The sequence below is a fragment of the Gadus chalcogrammus genome, chromosome 12 (assembly GCF_026213295.1).
Source record: "Gadus chalcogrammus isolate NIFS_2021 chromosome 12, NIFS_Gcha_1.0, whole genome shotgun sequence".
NCBI lineage: Eukaryota > Metazoa > Chordata > Actinopteri > Gadiformes > Gadidae > Gadus > Gadus chalcogrammus.
Window position 1 is genome coordinate 8123990 of NC_079423.1, and position 17612 is coordinate 8141601.

Here is a 17612-nt window from a genome sequence, read left to right on the forward strand (position 1 = left end):
TACGCCCATTGAGGAAGTGTTTGGTGTGCTTGAGTGGTGAGAGGAGGACGGTGTTGGAGCGAGGATTCTTTTGGTGGTAAATCAAGTATTTATAGATTTTTTTTGGTTAGTTTTGCGTCTAGTCGTTTATTCCCCCGACAGCTTGCTGTTTGGGGGAGTATTAGTATACTTTAGTTCGGTTTTTTTTCGATGTCTCACGCGGTTTCGAAAACTCGAATGGAAGACGGCATGGAACGGAACACGGCTCCTGCTGCGGTGACGGATGGTGGTTGTGTGGCGAAGAGGACATCGGAGGACGTACTAGGCGGGAGACCGGTGACTGCGGAGAGAGCAACAAGAGAGAAGGAGGACAAGGTTGCGGATGGTGGCCCGAGCTACAGCAGGGAGTTGTCTGTGGCTGTGGAGCTTGTGGGAGAGGAGAAAATCCCGATGATGGAGATGCTAAGGGCGATGCAGAGTGTATGTGGATTGGTCTTGGGATGTCGCTACCTCTCATTGAACCAATATGAAGTAACGATGAATCACCCCAACGGGAAGAGGCGATTGTTGGATGGTTTTAGGATAAGGGGGACCAGCGTCGTCGCAAAAGACTTGACTGCAGATGAGATGGTGGTGTCCTTTATGAGTCTACCAGTGTACATTACGGATGAGGAGATTCTGAAGAAGCTTGCGGACTGGGGTGTGGAGGCAGTTTCGCCGATTGCAAGGAGGAAGTGGCCTGGGATGACCATATGTGAGGGTACACGGTTTGTTAAGGTGAAGTTTAACAAGGAAGTACGGTCCTTGCCTTGGTCCACACGTTTTGACACTGAAAAGGGTGCTGAATATTTCCGAGTCATCCATGACAGACAATTAAAGGTGTGTAGATTGTGCATCCAGCCTGGACATATAGTGAGGGACTGTCCTGACTTCCTCTGTCGGAAGTGCGGGAAGCAGGGACACTATGCAAGGGAGTGTGTGGCTGTGATTAAATGCAGAGAGTGTGGTAATAGAAAGGGAAATTGTGTGTGTAAGGAGGAGCAGGTGGGAGGGGGTGCCCTCTCAGTTGACCCAGACTCAAGGGCTGTATCGTTGGAGAGTGAGGAAAGTGGAGGGGAAGAGAGTGCGGAAGAGGAGATGGAGCACGGGGAGCTGTCTGACGGGGAGACAGTCTTGGACAGTCAGCTACAGGTTGTGCTGAAGGACCCGGGTGTGGGGGGCATGGGGTTGCCCGGGGGGCAAAGCTCTCAAGGAGAGCTTTCCTCTCTACCGGCATCTGGGCACCCTACACCAGCGGAGGGCGTAGCCAAGGTGCCGCGGGGGTCTGGACAGTTGGGGAACGAGGCGGGACATGGCACGGGGGCTAGCCTAGAAGTGGATTTGGTTGTGTCAATGGCCCCGGCATCAGGGGGAGATGGGGGCACAGGGTTGGGGGGGGGCAGGAGCTCTCAAGCGGGGCTCCTCTCTTTACAGGCGCCCGGGTGGCCTACAGTAGAGGAAGATGCAGCCTGGGGGTCTTGTGCTGTGACTATTGAGGCTACAGCCGACGCGTCTCATTGGCGTGGTATGGCGCCTATAATTTCCCCCCCCACACTGGCTGATGGAAGGGAGAGGGAGAATAAGTCTGGGAATGAGGCGTTGGGTGTTTGTAGGGAGAGGGCGCCCAGGGTCAGACGCAGGAGAGGGGTTGATTCCGATGAGGAACAGAGGAACTTGAAAAAGAAAGGGGTACGTAAAAAAAAAAAAATGATTTTAACAGTAATACCCACTCTGTGTCTTTTGATTTCAATGGTCACACTCACATCAATTAATATCAACGGTCTTAACAATATGGCGAAGTTTGATGAGGTGTTAATCAATTTTAAATCCGATATTTTAGTGCTGCAGGAAACAAACTGGACACAGGCTAAAATGCCAGAAATCAAGGAGAAATGGAGGGGACTGTTATTCGTCAATTGTGGGACGGCAAGATCGTGTGGTGTGGCAATACTTGTAAAGGAGGATGTGGTTGGGAATGTGAAGGAGGTTCTGAATGATGGGAAGGGGAGGATTTTCACAAGTATTTTGTTAGGAACAGCACTTTAGTCATGGTAACGGAATCAGGGACGTTAGGATTTAGTGTGTAGTGTGGGCATTGTTTTTCCTGCTTGTTAAGCCCTGGCAGACCACTCCGACGCAAATGTTTGTTGTGTATGATTAGGGTTAACCTCTCTATATGATTGTTGGGTACATTTGTGATTATCAACTGTCTGTATGTCTTCTGTGTGTCATACTGTGTTTGGTTATGACCGTAAAAGATTGTAAATTACTGTAAATACGGAATTTTAATTGTAAAACTATATTTTTTGATAATAAAAAAAAAAAAAACACGCCCGATCTCGTCTGATCTCGGAAGCTAAGCAGGGTCGGGCCTGGTTAGTACTTGGATGGGAGACCGCCTGGGAATACCAGGTGCTGTAAGCTTTTTCTTTTTCAACTCGAGCTCATTGACTCCGTGGCGTACCGTGACCTGATGTTTACTGCCAACCGCTTTGGAGGATTTAAGCAACATACAAAAACTGACAACGTCTCTCAAAACTATTTTTGTGAAACATGAGGACAGTATAGTGATACTGCCAGCAGGGAGCACCAGAGAGCTGAAACGACAGTTGTACATTTCTTAAACTTTCACCAACACAAACACGCACGCTCACTTCAGATCATGGGAGGACGTCAAAAAATCACCACCCATTCTCTGACACTTTAACCGTTAACCTTGGTTCAAACATTTAACATCACACGCACACGCAGTGTATTTCAGATAATTAATGAATTCAGATGTCACAATGATCGTTTACATGGATAAGGAGTCCTACTGAATCAATTACTGCCGTTTATATCTAACTAATGATTGTTTTTGTAAGAGTGTAACGTCGAGCCTCAGCAGCTTTCTCACTCCTTATGTGCTACTGTATAAAACCTGGTTTTGCGCCTGCACTAATTGCTTACGGCCATACCACCCTGAACACGCCCATTGAGGAAGTGATACGCCCATTGAGGAAGTGTTTGGTGTGCTTGAGTGGTGAGAGGAGGACGGTGTTGGAGCGAGGATTCTTTTGGTGGTAAATCAAGTATTTATAGATATTTTTTTGGTTAGTTTTGCGTCTAGTCGTTTATTCCCCCGACAGCTTGCTGTTTGGGGGAGTATTAGTATACTTTAGTTCGGTTTTTTTTCGATGTCTCACGCGGTTTCGAAAACTCGAATGGAAGACGGCATGGAACGGAACACGGCTCCTGCTGCGGTGACGGATGGTGGTTGTGTGGCGAAGAGGACATCGGAGGACGTACTAGGCGGGAGACCGGTGACTGCGGAGAGAGCAACAAGAGAGAAGGAGGACAAGGTTGCGGATGGTGGCCCGAGCTACATGCAGGGAGTTGTCTGTGGCTGTGGAGCTTGTGGGAGAGGAGAAAATCCCGATGATGGAGATGCTAAGGGCGATGCAGAGTGTATGTGGATTGGTCTTGGGATGTCGCTACCTCTCATTGAACCAATATGAAGTAACGATGAATCACCCCAACGGGAAGAGGCGATTGTTGGATGGTTTTAGGATAAGGGGGACCAGCGTCGTCGCAAAAGACTTGACTGCAGATGAGATGGTGGTGTCCTTTATGAGTCTACCAGTGTACATTACGGATGAGGAGATTCTGAAGAAGCTTGCGGACTGGGGTGTGGAGGCAGTTTCGCCGATTGCAAGGAGGAAGTGGCCTGGGATGACCATATGTGAGGGTACACGGTTTGTTAAGGTGAAGTTTAACAAGGAAGTACGGTCCTTGCCTTGGTCCACACGTTTTGACACTGAAAAGGGTGCTGAATATTTCCGAGTCATCCATGACAGACAATTAAAGGTGTGTAGATTGTGCATCCAGCCTGGACATATAGTGAGGGACTGTCCTGACTTCCTCTGTCGGAAGTGCGGGAAGCAGGGACACTATGCAAGGGAGTGTGTGGCTGTGATTAAATGCAGAGAGTGTGGTAATAGAAAGGGAAATTGTGTGTGTAAGGAGGAGCAGGTGGGAGGGGGTGCCCTCTCAGTTGACCCAGACTCAAGGGCTGTATCGTTGGAGAGTGAGGAAAGTGGAGGGGAAGAGAGTGCGGAAGAGGAGATGGAGCACGGGGAGCTGTCTGACGGGGAGACAGTCTTGGACAGTCAGCTACAGGTTGTGCTGAAGGACCCGGGTGTGGGGGGCATGGGGTTGCCCGGGGGGCAAAGCTCTCAAGGAGAGCTTTCCTCTCTACCGGCATCTGGGCACCCTACACCAGCGGAGGGCGTAGCCAAGGTGCCGCGGGGGTCTGGACAGTTGGGGAACGAGGCGGGGACATGGCACGGGGGCTAGCCTAGAAGTGGATTTGGTTGTGTCAATGGCCCCGGCATCAGGGGGAGATGGGGGCACAGGGTTGGGGGGGGGCAGGAGCTCTCAAGCGGGGCTCCTCTCTTTACAGGCGCCCGGGTGGCCTACAGTAGAGGAAGATGCAGCCTGGGGGTCTTGTGCTGTGACTATTGAGGCTACAGCCGACGCGTCTCATTGGCGTGGTATGGCGCCTATAATTTCCCCCCCCACACTGGCTGATGGAAGGGAGAGGGAGAATAAGTCTGGGAATGAGGCGTTGGGTGTTTGTAGGGAGAGGGCGCCCAGGGTCAGACGCAGGAGAGGGGTTGATTCCGATGAGGAACAGAGGAACTTGAAAAAGAAAGGGGTACGTAAAAAAAAAAATGATTTTAACAGTAATACCCACTCTGTGTCTTTTGATTTCAATGGTCACACTCACATCAATTAATATCAACGGTCTTAACAATATGGCGAAGTTTGATGAGGTGTTAATCAATTTTAAATCCGATATTTTAGTGCTGCAGGAAACAAACTGGACACAGGCTAAAATGCCAGAAATCAAGGAGAAATGGAGGGGACTGTTATTCGTCAATTGTGGGACGGCAAGATCGTGTGGTGTGGCAATACTTGTAAAGGAGGATGTGGTTGGGAATGTGAAGGAGGTTCTGAATGATGGGAAGGGGAGGATTTTCACAAGTATTTTGTTAGGAACAGCACTTTAGTCATGGTAACGGAATCAGGGACGTTAGGATTTAGTGTGTAGTGTGGGCATTGTTTTTCCTGCTTGTTAAGACCTGGCAGACCACTCCGACGCAAATGTTTGTGTGTATGATTAGGGTTAACCTCTCTATATGATTGTTGCGTACATTTGTGATTATCAACTGTCTGTATGTCTTCTGTGTGTCATACTGTGTTTGGTTATGACCGTAAAAGATTGTAAATTACTGTAAATACGGAATTTTAATAAAAAAAAAAAAAAAAAAAAAAAAAAACACGCCCGATCTCGTCTGATCTCGGAAGCTAAGCAGGGTCGGGCCTGGTTAGTACTTGGATGGGAGACCGCCTGGGAATACCAGGTGCTGTAAGCTTTTTCTTTTTCAACTCGAGCTCATTGACTCCGTGGCCTACCGTGGCGTACCGTGACCTGATGTTTACTGCCAACCGCTTTGGAGGATTTAAGCAACATACAAAAACTGACAACGTCTCTCAAAACTATTTTTGTGAAACATGAGGACAGTATAGTGATACTGCCAGCAGGGAGCACCAGAGAGCTGAACCGACAGTTGTACATTTCTTAAACTTTCACCAACACAAACACGCACGCTCACTTCAGATCATGGGAGGACGTCAAAAAATCACCACCCATTCTCTGACACTTTAACCGTTAACCTTGGTTCAAACATTTAACATCACACGCACACGCAGTGTATTTCAGATAATTAATGAATTCAGATGTCACAATGATCGTTTACATGGATAAGGAGTCCTACTGAATCAATTACTGCCGTTTATATCTAACTAATGATTGTTTTTGTAAAAGTGTAACGTCGAGCCTCAGCAGCTTTCTCACTCCTTATGTGCTACTGTATAAAACCTGGTTTTGCGCCTGCACTAATTGCTTACGGCCATACCACCCTGAACACGCCCGATCTCGTCTGATCTCGGAAGCTAAGCAGGGTCGGGCCTGGTTAGTACTTGGATGGGAGACCGCCTGGGAATACCAGGTGCTGTAAGCTTTTTCTTTTTCAACTCGAGCTCATTGCCTCCGTGGCCTACCGTGGCGTACCGTGACCTGATGTTTACTGCCAACCGCTTTGGAGGATTTAAGCAACATACAAAAACTGACAACGTCTCTCAAAACTATTTTTGTGAAACATGAGGACAGTATAGTGATACTGCCAGCAGGGAGCACCAGAGAGCTGAAACGACAGTTGTACATTTCTTAAACTTTCACCAACACAAACACGCACGCTCACTTCAGATCATGGGAGGACGTCAAAAAATCACCACCCATTCTCTGACACTTTAACCGTTAACCTTGGTTCAAACATTTAACATCACACGCACACGCAGTGTATTTCAGATAATTAATGAATTCAGATGTCACAATGATCGTTTACATGGATAAGGAGTCCTACTGAATCAATTACTGCCGTTTATATCTAACTAATGATTGTTTTTGTAAAAGTGTAACGTCGAGCCTCAGCAGCTTTCTCACTCCTTATGTGCTACTGTATAAAACCTGGTTTTGCGCCTGCACTAATTGCTTACGGCCATACCACCCTGAACACGCCCGATCTCGTCTGATCTCGGAAGCTAAGCAGGGTCGGGCCTGGTTAGTACTTGGATGGGAGACCGCCTGGGAATACCAGGTGCTGTAAGCTTTTTCTTTTTCAACTCGAGCTCATTGACTCCGTGGCCTACCGTGGCGTACCGTGACCTGATGTTTACTGCCAACCGCTTTGGAGGATTTAAGCAACATACAAAAACTGACAACGTCTCTCAAAACTATTTTTGTGAAACATGAGGACAGTATAGTGATACTGCCAGCAGGGAGCACCAGAGAGCTGAACCGACAGTTGTACATTTCTTAAACTTTCACCAACACAAACACGCACGCTCACTTCAGATCATGGGAGGACGTCAAAAAATCACCACCCATTCTCTGACACTTTAACCGTTAACCTTGGTTCAAACATTTAACATCACACGCACACGCAGTGTATTTCAGATAATTAATGAATTCAGATGTCACAATGATCGTTTACATGGATAAGGAGTCCTACTGAATCAATTACTGCCGTTTATATCTAACTAATGATTGTTTTTGTAAAAGTGTAACGTCGAGCCTCAGCAGCTTTCTCACTCCTTATGTGCTACTGTATAAAACCTGGTTTTGCGCCTGCACTAATTGCTTACGGCCATACCACCCTGAACACGCCCGATCTCGTCTGATCTCGGAAGCTAAGCAGGGTCGGGCCTGGTTAGTACTTGGATGGGAGACCGCCTGGGAATACCAGGTGCTGTAAGCTTTTTCTTTTTCAACTCGAGCTCATTGACTCCGTGGCCTACCGTGGCGTACCGTGACCTGATGTTTACTGCCAACCGCTTTGGAGGATTTAAGCAACATACAAAAACTGACAACGTCTCTCAAAACTATTTTTGTGAAACATGAGGACAGTATAGTGATACTGCCAGCAGGGAGCACCAGAGAGCTGAACCGACAGTTGTACATTTCTTAAACTTTCACCAACACAAACACGCACGCTCACTTCAGATCATGGGAGGACGTCAAAAAATCACCACCCATTCTCTGACACTTTAACCGTTAACCTTGGTTCAAACATTTAACATCACACGCACACGCAGTGTATTTCAGATAATTAATGAATTCAGATGTCACAATGATCGTTTACATGGATAAGGAGTCCTACTGAATCAATTACTGCCGTTTATATCTAACTAATGATTGTTTTTGTAAAAGTGTAACGTCGAAGCCTCAGCAGCTTTCTCACTCCTTATGTGCTACTGTATAAAACCTGGTTTTGCGCCTGCACTAATTGCTTACGGCCATACCACCCTGAACACGCCCGATCTCGTCTGATCTCGGAAGCTAAGCAGGGTCGGGCCTGGTTAGTACTTGGATGGGAGACCGCCTGGGAATACCAGGTGCTGTAAGCTTTTTCTTTTTCAACTCGAGCTCATTGACTCCGTGGCCTAACGTGGCGTACCGTGACCTGATGTTTACTGCCAACCGCTTTGGAGGATTTAAGCAACATACAAAAACTGACAACGTCTCTCAAAACTATTTTTGTGAAACATGAGGACAGTATAGTGATACTGCCAGCAGGGAGCACCAGAGAGCTGAACCGACAGTTGTACATTTCTTAAACTTTCACCAACACAAACACGCACGCTCACTTCAGATCATGGGAGGACGTCAAAAAATCACCACCCATTCTCTGACACTTTAACCGTTAACCTTGGTTCAAACATTTAACATCACACGCACACGCAGTGTATTTCAGATAATTAATGAATTCAGATGTCACAATGATCGTTTACATGGATAAGGAGTCCTACTGAATCAATTACTGCCGTTTATATCTAACTAATGATTGTTTTTGTAAAGTGTAACGTCGAGCCTCAGCAGCTTTCTCACTCCTTATGTGCTACTGTATAAAACCTGGTTTTGCGCCTGCACTAATTGCTTACGGCCATACCACCCTGAACACGCCCGATCTCGTCTGATCTCGGAAGCTAAGCAGGGTCGGGCCTGGTTAGTACTTGGATGGGAGACCGCCTGGGAATACCAGGTGCTGTAAGCTTTTTCTTTTTCAACTCGAGCTCATTGACTCCGTGGCGTACCGTGACCTGATGTTTACTGCCAACCGCTTTGGAGGATTTAAGCAACATACAAAAACTGACAACGTCTCTCAAAACTATTTTTGTGAAACATGAGGACAGTATAGTGATACTGCCAGCAGGGAGCACCAGAGAGCTGAACGACAGTTGTACATTTCTTAAACTTTCACCAACACAAACACGCACGCTCACTTCAGATCATGGGAGGACGTCAAAAAATCACCACCCATTCTCTGACACTTTAACCGTTAACCTTGGTTCAAACATTTAACATCACACGCACACGCAGTGTATTTCAGATAATTAATGAATTCAGATGTCACAATGATCGTTTACATGGATAAGGAGTCCTACTGAATCAATTACTGCCGTTTATATCTAACTAATGATTGTTTTTGTAAAAGTGTAACGTCGAGCCTCAGCAGCTTTCTCACTCCTTATGTGCTACTGTATAAAACCTGGTTTTGCGCCTGCACTAATTGCTTACGGCCATACCACCCTGAACACGCCCGATCTCGTCTGATCTCGGAAGCTAAGCAGGGTCGGGCCTGGTTAGTACTTGGATGGGAGACCGCCTGGGAATACCAGGTGCTGTAAGCTTTTTCTTTTTCAACTCGAGCTCATTGCCTCCGTGGCCTACCGTGGCGTACCGTGACCTGATGTTTACTGCCAACCGCTTTGGAGGATTTAAGCAACATACAAAAACTGACAACGTCTCTCAAAACTATTTTTGTGAAACATGAGGACAGTATAGTGATACTGCCAGCAGGGAGCACCAGAGAGCTGAACCGACAGTTGTACATTTCTTAAACTTTCACCAACACAAACACGCACGCTCACTTCAGATCATGGGAGGACGTCAAAAAATCACCACCCATTCTCTGACACTTTAACCGTTAACCTTGGTTCAAACATTTAACATCACACGCACACGCAGTGTATTTCAGATAATTAATGAATTCAGATGTCACAATGATCGTTTACATGGATAAGGAGTCCTACTGAATCAATTACTGCCGTTTATATCTAACTAATGATTGTTTTTGTAAAAGTGTAACGTCGAGCCTCAGCAGCTTTCTCACTCCTTATGTGCTACTGTATAAAACCTGGTTTTGCGCCTGCACTAATTGCTTACGGCCATACCACCCTGAACACGCCCGATCTCGTCTGATCTCGGAAGCTAAGCAGGGTCGGGCCTGGTTAGTACTTGGATGGGAGACCGCCTGGGAATACCAGGTGCTGTAAGCTTTTTCTTTTTCAACTCGAGCTCATTGACTCCGTGGCCTACCGTGGCGTACCGTGACCTGATGTTTACTGCCAACCGCTTTGGAGGATTTAAGCAACATACAAAAACTGACAACGTCTCTCAAAACTATTTTTGTGAAACATGAGGACAGTATAGTGATACTGCCAGCAGGGAGCACCAGAGAGCTGAACCGACAGTTGTACATTTCTTAAACTTTCACCAACACAAACACGCACGCTCACTTCAGATCATGGGAGGACGTCAAAAAATCACCACCCATTCTCTGACACTTTAACCGTTAACCTTGGTTCAAACATTTAACATCACACGCACACGCAGTGTATTTCAGATAATTAATGAATTCAGATGTCACAATGATCGTTTACATGGATAAGGAGTCCTACTGAATCAATTACTGCCGTTTATATCTAACTAATGATTGTTTTTGTAAAAGTGTAACGTCGAGCCTCAGCAGCTTTCTCACTCCTTATGTGCTACTGTATAAAACCTGGTTTTGCGCCTGCACTAATTGCTTACGGCCATACCACCCTGAACACGCCCGATCTCGTCTGATCTCGGAAGCTAAGCAGGGTCGGGCCTGGTTAGTACTTGGATGGGAGACCGCCTGGGAATACCAGGTGCTGTAAGCTTTTTCTTTTTCAACTCGAGCTCATTGACTCCGTGGCCTACCGTGGCGTACCGTGACCTGATGTTTACTGCCAACCGCTTTGGAGGATTTAAGCAACATACAAAAACTGACAACGTCTCTCAAAACTATTTTTGTGAAACATGAGGACAGTATAGTGATACTGCCAGCAGGGAGCACCAGAGAGCTGAACCGACAGTTGTACATTTCTTAAACTTTCACCAACACAAACACGCACGCTCACTTCAGATCATGGGAGGACGTCAAAAAATCACCACCCATTCTCTGACACTTTAACCGTTAACCTTGGTTCAAACATTTAACATCACACGCACACGCAGTGTATTTCAGATAATTAATGAATTCAGATGTCACAATGATCGTTTACATGGATAAGGAGTCCTACTGAATCAATTACTGCCGTTTATATCTAACTAATGATTGTTTTTGTAAAGTGTAACGTCGAGCCTCAGCAGCTTTCTCACTCCTTATGTGCTACTGTATAAAACCTGGTTTTGCGCCTGCACTAATTGCTTACGGCCATACCACCCTGAACACGCCCGATCTCGTCTGATCTCGGAAGCTAAGCAGGGTCGGGCCTGGTTAGTACTTGGATGGGAGACCGCCTGGGAATACCAGGTGCTGTAAGCTTTTTCTTTTTCAACTCGAGCTCATTGACTCCGTGGCCTACCGTGGCGTACCGTGACCTGATGTTTACTGCCAACCGCTTTGGAGGATTTAAGCAACATACAAAAACTGACAACGTCTCTCAAAACTATTTTTGTGAAACATGAGGACAGTATAGTGATACTGCCAGCAGGGAGCACCAGAGAGCTGAAACGACAGTTGTACATTTCTTAAACTTTCACCAACACAAACACGCACGCTCACTTCAGATCATGGGAGGACGTCAAAAAATCACCACCCATTCTCTGACACTTTAACCGTTAACCTTGGTTCAAACATTTAACATCACACGCACACGCAGTGTATTTCAGATAATTAATGAATTCAGATGTCACAATGATCGTTTACATGGATAAGGAGTCCTACTGAATCAATTACTGCCGTTTATATCTAACTAATGATTGTTTTTGTAAAAGTGTAACGTCGAGCCTCAGCAGCTTTCTCACTCCTTATGTGCTACTGTATAAAACCTGGTTTTGCGCCTGCACTAATTGCTTACGGCCATACCACCCTGAACACGCCCGATCTCGTCTGATCTCGGAAGCTAAGCAGGGTCGGGCCTGGTTAGTACTTGGATGGGAGACCGCCTGGGAATACCAGGTGCTGTAAGCTTTTTCTTTTTCAACTCGAGCTCATTGACTCCGTGGCCTACCGTGGCGTACCGTGACCTGATGTTTACTGCCAACCGCTTTGGAGGATTTAAGCAACATACAAAAACTGACAACGTCTCTCAAAACTATTTTTGTGAAACATGAGGACAGTATAGTGATACTGCCAGCAGGGAGCACCAGAGAGCTGAACCGACAGTTGTACATTTCTTAAACTTTCACCAACACAAACACGCACGCTCACTTCAGATCATGGGAGGACGTCAAAAAATCACCACCCATTCTCTGACACTTTAACCGTTAACCTTGGTTCAAACATTTAACATCACACGCACACGCAGTGTATTTCAGATAATTAATGAATTCAGATGTCACAATGATCGTTTACATGGATAAGGAGTCCTACTGAATCAATTACTGCCGTTTATATCTAACTAATGATTGTTTTTGTAAAGTGTAACGTCGAGCCTCAGCAGCTTTCTCACTCCTTATGTGCTACTGTATAAAACCTGGTTTTGCGCCTGCACTAATTGCTTACGGCCATACCACCCTGAACACGCCCGATCTCGTCTGATCTCGGAAGCTAAGCAGGGTCGGGCCTGGTTAGTACTTGGATGGGAGACCGCCTGGGAATACCAGGTGCTGTAAGCTTTTTCTTTTTCAACTCGAGCTCATTGACTCCGTGGCCTACCGTGGCGTACCGTGACCTGATGTTTACTGCCAACCGCTTTGGAGGATTTAAGCAACATACAAAAACTGACAACGTCTCTCAAAACTATTTTTGTGAAACATGAGGACAGTATAGTGATACTGCCAGCAGGGAGCACCAGAGAGCTGAACCGACAGTTGTACATTTCTTAAACTTTCACCAACACAAACACGCACGCTCACTTCAGATCATGGGAGGACGTCAAAAAATCACCACCCATTCTCTGACACTTTAACCGTTAACCTTGGTTCAAACATTTAACATCACACGCACACGCAGTGTATTTCAGATAATTAATGAATTCAGATGTCACAATGATCGTTTACATGGATAAGGAGTCCTACTGAATCAATTACTGCCGTTTATATCTAACTAATGATTGTTTTTGTAAAGTGTAACGTCGAGCCTCAGCAGCTTTCTCACTCCTTATGTGCTACTGTATAAAACCTGGTTTTGCGCCTGCACTAATTGCTTACGGCCATACCACCCTGAACACGCCCGATCTCGTCTGATCTCGGAAGCTAAGCAGGGTCGGGCCTGGTTAGTACTTGGATGGGAGACCGCCTGGGAATACCAGGTGCTGTAAGCTTTTTCTTTTTCAACTCGAGCTCATTGACTCCGTGGCCTACCGTGGCGTACCGTGACCTGATGTTTACTGCCAACCGCTTTGGAGGATTTAAGCAACATACAAAAACTGACAACGTCTCTCAAAACTATTTTTGTGAAACATGAGGACAGTATAGTGATACTGCCAGCAGGGAGCACCAGAGAGCTGAACCGACAGTTGTACATTTCTTAAACTTTCACCAACACAAACACGCACGCTCACTTCAGATCATGGGAGGACGTCAAAAAATCACCACCCATTCTCTGACACTTTAACCGTTAACCTTGGTTCAAACATTTAACATCACACGCACACGCAGTGTATTTCAGATAATTAATGAATTCAGATGTCACAATGATCGTTTACATGGATAAGGAGTCCTACTGAATCAATTACTGCCGTTTATATCTAACTAATGATTGTTTTTGTAAAGTGTAACGTCGAGCCTCAGCAGCTTTCTCACTCCTTATGTGCTACTGTATAAAACCTGGTTTTGCGCCTGCACTAATTGCTTACGGCCATACCACCCTGAACACGCCCGATCTCGTCTGATCTCGGAAGCTAAGCAGGGTCGGGCCTGGTTAGTACTTGGATGGGAGACCGCCTGGGAATACCAGGTGCTGTAAGCTTTTTCTTTTTCAACTCGAGCTCATTGACTCCGTGGCCTACCGTGGCGTACCGTGACCTGATGTTTACTGCCAACCGCTTTGGAGGATTTAAGCAACATACAAAAACTGACAACGTCTCTCAAAACTATTTTTGTGAAACATGAGGACAGTATAGTGATACTGCCAGCAGGGAGCACCAGAGAGCTGAACCGACAGTTGTACATTTCTTAAACTTTCACCAACACAAACACGCACGCTCACTTCAGATCATGGGAGGACGTCAAAAAATCACCACCCATTCTCTGACACTTTAACCGTTAACCTTGGTTCAAACATTTAACATCACACGCACACGCAGTGTATTTCAGATAATTAATGAATTCAGATGTCACAATGATCGTTTACATGGATAAGGAGTCCTACTGAATCAATTACTGCCGTTTATATCTAACTAATGATTGTTTTTGTAAAAGTGTAACGTCGAGCCTCAGCAGCTTTCTCACTCCTTATGTGCTACTGTATAAAACCTGGTTTTGCGCCTGCACTAATTGCTTACGGCCATACCACCCTGAACACGCCCGATCTCGTCTGATCTCGGAAGCTAAGCAGGGTCGGGCCTGGTTAGTACTTGGATGGGAGACCGCCTGGGAATACCAGGTGCTGTAAGCTTTTTCTTTTTCAACTCGAGCTCATTGACTCCGTGGCCTACCGTGGCGTACCGTGACCTGATGTTTACTGCCAACCGCTTTGGAGGATTTAAGCAACATACAAAAACTGACAACGTCTCTCAAAACTATTTTTGTGAAACATGAGGACAGTATAGTGATACTGCCAGCAGGGAGCACCAGAGAGCTGAACCGACAGTTGTACATTTCTTAAACTTTCACCAACACAAACACGCACGCTCACTTCAGATCATGGGAGGACGTCAAAAAATCACCACCCATTCTCTGACACTTTAACCGTTAACCTTGGTTCAAACATTTAACATCACACGCACACGCAGTGTATTTCAGATAATTAATGAATTCAGATGTCACAATGATCGTTTACATGGATAAGGAGTCCTACTGAATCAATTACTGCCGTTTATATCTAACTAATGATTGTTTTTGTAAAGTGTAACGTCGAGCCTCAGCAGCTTTCTCACTCCTTATGTGCTACTGTATAAAACCTGGTTTTGCGCCTGCACTAATTGCTTACGGCCATACCACCCTGAACACGCCCGATCTCGTCTGATCTCGGAAGCTAAGCAGGGTCGGGCCTGGTTAGTACTTGGATGGGAGACCGCCTGGGAATACCAGGTGCTGTAAGCTTTTTCTTTTTCAACTCGAGCTCATTGACTCCGTGGCCTACCGTGGCGTACCGTGACCTGATGTTTACTGCCAACCGCTTTGGAGGATTTAAGCAACATACAAAAACTGACAACGTCTCTCAAAACTATTTTTGTGAAACATGAGGACAGTATAGTGATACTGCCAGCAGGGAGCACCAGAGAGCTGAACCGACAGTTGTACATTTCTTAAACTTTCACCAACACAAACACGCACGCTCACTTCAGATCATGGGAGGACGTCAAAAAATCACCACCCATTCTCTGACACTTTAACCGTTAACCTTGGTTCAAACATTTAACATCACACGCACACGCAGTGTATTTCAGATAATTAATGAATTCAGATGTCACAATGATCGTTTACATGGATAAGGAGTCCTACTGAATCAATTACTGCCGTTTATATCTAACTAATGATTGTTTTTGTAAAAGTGTAACGTCGAGCCTCAGCAGCTTTCTCACTCCTTATGTGCTACTGTATAAAACCTGGTTTTGCGCCTGCACTAATTGCTTACGGCCATACCACCCTGAACACGCCCGATCTCGTCTGATCTCGGAAGCTAAGCAGGGTCGGGCCTGGTTAGTACTTGGATGGGAGACCGCCTGGGAATACCAGGTGCTGTAAGCTTTTTCTTTTTCAACTCGAGCTCATTGACTCCGTGGCCTACCGTGGCGTACCGTGACCTGATGTTTACTGCCAACCGCTTTGGAGGATTTAAGCAACATACAAAAACTGACAACGTCTCTCAAAACTATTTTTGTGAAACATGAGGACAGTATAGTGATACTGCCAGCAGGGAGCACCAGAGAGCTGAACCGACAGTTGTACATTTCTTAAACTTTCACCAACACAAACACGCACGCTCACTTCAGATCATGGGAGGACGTCAAAAAATCACCACCCATTCTCTGACACTTTAACCGTTAACCTTGGTTCAAACATTTAACATCACACGCACACGCAGTGTATTTCAGATAATTAATGAATTCAGATGTCACAATGATCGTTTACATGGATAAGGAGTCCTACTGAATCAATTACTGCCGTTTATATCTAACTAATGATTGTTTTTGTAAGAGTGTAACGTCGAGCCTCAGCAGCTTTCTCACTCCTTATGTGCTACTGTATAAAACCTGGTTTTGCGCCTGCACTAATTGCTTACGGCCATACCACCCTGAACACGCCCGATCTCGTCTGATCTCGGAAGCTAAGCAGGGTCGGGCCTGGTTAGTACTTGGATGGGAGACCGCCTGGGAATACCAGGTGCTGTAAGCTTTTTCTTTTTCAACTCGAGCTCATTGCCTCCGTGGCCTACCGTGGCGTACCGTGACCTGATGTTTACTGCCAACCGCTTTGGAGGATTTAAGCAACATACAAAAACTGACAACGTCTCTCAAAACTATTTTTGTGAAACATGAGGACAGTATAGTGATACTGCCAGCAGGGAGCACCAGAGAGCTGAACCGACAGTTGTACATTTCTTAAACTTTCACCAACACAAACACGCACGCTCACTTCAGATCATGGGAGGACGTCAAAAAATCACCACCCATTCTCTGACACTTTAACCGTTAACCTTGGTTCAAACATTTAACATCACACGCACACGCAGTGTATTTCAGATAATTAATGAATTCAGATGTCACAATGATCGTTTACATGGATAAGGAGTCCTACTGAATCAATTACTGCCGTTTATATCTAACTAATGATTGTTTTTGTAAAAGTGTAACGTCGAGCCTCAGCAGCTTTCTCACTCCTTATGTGCTACTGTATAAAACCTGGTTTTGCGCCTGCACTAATTGCTTACGGCCATACCACCCTGAACACGCCCGATCTCGTCTGATCTCGGAAGCTAAGCAGGGTCGGGCCTGGTTAGTACTTGGATGGGAGACCGCCTGGGAATACCAGGTGCTGTAAGCTTTTTCTTTTTCAACTCGAGCTCATTGACTCCGTGGCCTACCGTGGCGTACCGTGACCTGATGTTTACTGCCAACCGCTTTGGAGGATTTAAGCAACATACAAAAACTGACAACGTCTCTCAAAACTATTTTTGTGAAACATGAGGACAGTATAGTGATACTGCCAGCAGGGAGCACCAGAGAGCTGAACCGACAGTTGTACATTTCTTAAACTTTCACCAACACAAACACGCACGCTCACTTCAGATCATGGGAGGACGTCAAAAAATCACCACCCATTCTCTGACACTTTAACCGTTAACCTTGGTTCAAACATTTAACATCACACGCACACGCAGTGTATTTCAGATAATTAATGAATTCAGATGTCACAATGATCGTTTACATGGATAAGGAGTCCTACTGAATCAATTACTGCCGTTTATATCTAACTAATGATTGTTTTTGTAAAAGTGTAACGTCGAGCCTCAGCAGCTTTCTCACTCCTTATGTGCTACTGTATAAAACCTGGTTTGCGCCTGCACTAATTG

The 17612-nt window shown here is 45.8% G+C and overlaps 18 non-coding genes across 18 annotated transcripts; all 18 read left to right on the plus strand.

The window, feature by feature from the left end:
• The first annotated feature begins 5964 nt into the window (after window positions 1–5964).
• On the plus strand, window positions 5965–6083 carry LOC130397145 (5S ribosomal RNA). The gene has a single exon (XR_008899748.1). It is a non-coding gene; the product is annotated as a 5S ribosomal RNA (ribosomal RNA).
• A 529-nt stretch (window positions 6084–6612) lies between these two features.
• Window positions 6613–6731, plus strand: LOC130397147 (5S ribosomal RNA). The gene has a single exon (XR_008899749.1). It is a non-coding gene; the product is annotated as a 5S ribosomal RNA (ribosomal RNA).
• Window positions 6732–7260: 529 nt separating this feature from the next.
• LOC130397149 (5S ribosomal RNA) lies at window positions 7261–7379 on the plus strand. Its single transcript, XR_008899751.1, has one exon. It is a non-coding gene; the product is annotated as a 5S ribosomal RNA (ribosomal RNA).
• A 530-nt stretch (window positions 7380–7909) lies between these two features.
• Window positions 7910–8028, plus strand: LOC130397150 (5S ribosomal RNA). Its single transcript, XR_008899752.1, has one exon. It is a non-coding gene; the product is annotated as a 5S ribosomal RNA (ribosomal RNA).
• A 528-nt stretch (window positions 8029–8556) lies between these two features.
• On the plus strand, window positions 8557–8675 carry LOC130397151 (5S ribosomal RNA). Its single transcript, XR_008899753.1, has one exon. It is a non-coding gene; the product is annotated as a 5S ribosomal RNA (ribosomal RNA).
• Window positions 8676–9193: 518 nt separating this feature from the next.
• Window positions 9194–9312, plus strand: LOC130397152 (5S ribosomal RNA). Its single transcript, XR_008899754.1, has one exon. It is a non-coding gene; the product is annotated as a 5S ribosomal RNA (ribosomal RNA).
• A 529-nt stretch (window positions 9313–9841) lies between these two features.
• LOC130397153 (5S ribosomal RNA) lies at window positions 9842–9960 on the plus strand. Its single transcript, XR_008899755.1, has one exon. It is a non-coding gene; the product is annotated as a 5S ribosomal RNA (ribosomal RNA).
• A 529-nt stretch (window positions 9961–10489) lies between these two features.
• On the plus strand, window positions 10490–10608 carry LOC130397154 (5S ribosomal RNA). The gene has a single exon (XR_008899756.1). It is a non-coding gene; the product is annotated as a 5S ribosomal RNA (ribosomal RNA).
• Window positions 10609–11136: 528 nt separating this feature from the next.
• On the plus strand, window positions 11137–11255 carry LOC130397155 (5S ribosomal RNA). The gene has a single exon (XR_008899757.1). It is a non-coding gene; the product is annotated as a 5S ribosomal RNA (ribosomal RNA).
• A 529-nt stretch (window positions 11256–11784) lies between these two features.
• On the plus strand, window positions 11785–11903 carry LOC130397156 (5S ribosomal RNA). The gene has a single exon (XR_008899758.1). It is a non-coding gene; the product is annotated as a 5S ribosomal RNA (ribosomal RNA).
• Window positions 11904–12431: 528 nt separating this feature from the next.
• LOC130397157 (5S ribosomal RNA) lies at window positions 12432–12550 on the plus strand. Its single transcript, XR_008899759.1, has one exon. It is a non-coding gene; the product is annotated as a 5S ribosomal RNA (ribosomal RNA).
• Window positions 12551–13078: 528 nt separating this feature from the next.
• LOC130397158 (5S ribosomal RNA) lies at window positions 13079–13197 on the plus strand. The gene has a single exon (XR_008899760.1). It is a non-coding gene; the product is annotated as a 5S ribosomal RNA (ribosomal RNA).
• A 528-nt stretch (window positions 13198–13725) lies between these two features.
• On the plus strand, window positions 13726–13844 carry LOC130397160 (5S ribosomal RNA). Its single transcript, XR_008899762.1, has one exon. It is a non-coding gene; the product is annotated as a 5S ribosomal RNA (ribosomal RNA).
• Window positions 13845–14373: 529 nt separating this feature from the next.
• On the plus strand, window positions 14374–14492 carry LOC130397161 (5S ribosomal RNA). The gene has a single exon (XR_008899763.1). It is a non-coding gene; the product is annotated as a 5S ribosomal RNA (ribosomal RNA).
• Window positions 14493–15020: 528 nt separating this feature from the next.
• Window positions 15021–15139, plus strand: LOC130397163 (5S ribosomal RNA). The gene has a single exon (XR_008899764.1). It is a non-coding gene; the product is annotated as a 5S ribosomal RNA (ribosomal RNA).
• Window positions 15140–15668: 529 nt separating this feature from the next.
• On the plus strand, window positions 15669–15787 carry LOC130397164 (5S ribosomal RNA). The gene has a single exon (XR_008899765.1). It is a non-coding gene; the product is annotated as a 5S ribosomal RNA (ribosomal RNA).
• Window positions 15788–16316: 529 nt separating this feature from the next.
• Window positions 16317–16435, plus strand: LOC130397165 (5S ribosomal RNA). Its single transcript, XR_008899766.1, has one exon. It is a non-coding gene; the product is annotated as a 5S ribosomal RNA (ribosomal RNA).
• Window positions 16436–16964: 529 nt separating this feature from the next.
• On the plus strand, window positions 16965–17083 carry LOC130397166 (5S ribosomal RNA). Its single transcript, XR_008899767.1, has one exon. It is a non-coding gene; the product is annotated as a 5S ribosomal RNA (ribosomal RNA).
• The last annotated feature ends 529 nt before the right edge of the window (window positions 17084–17612 follow it).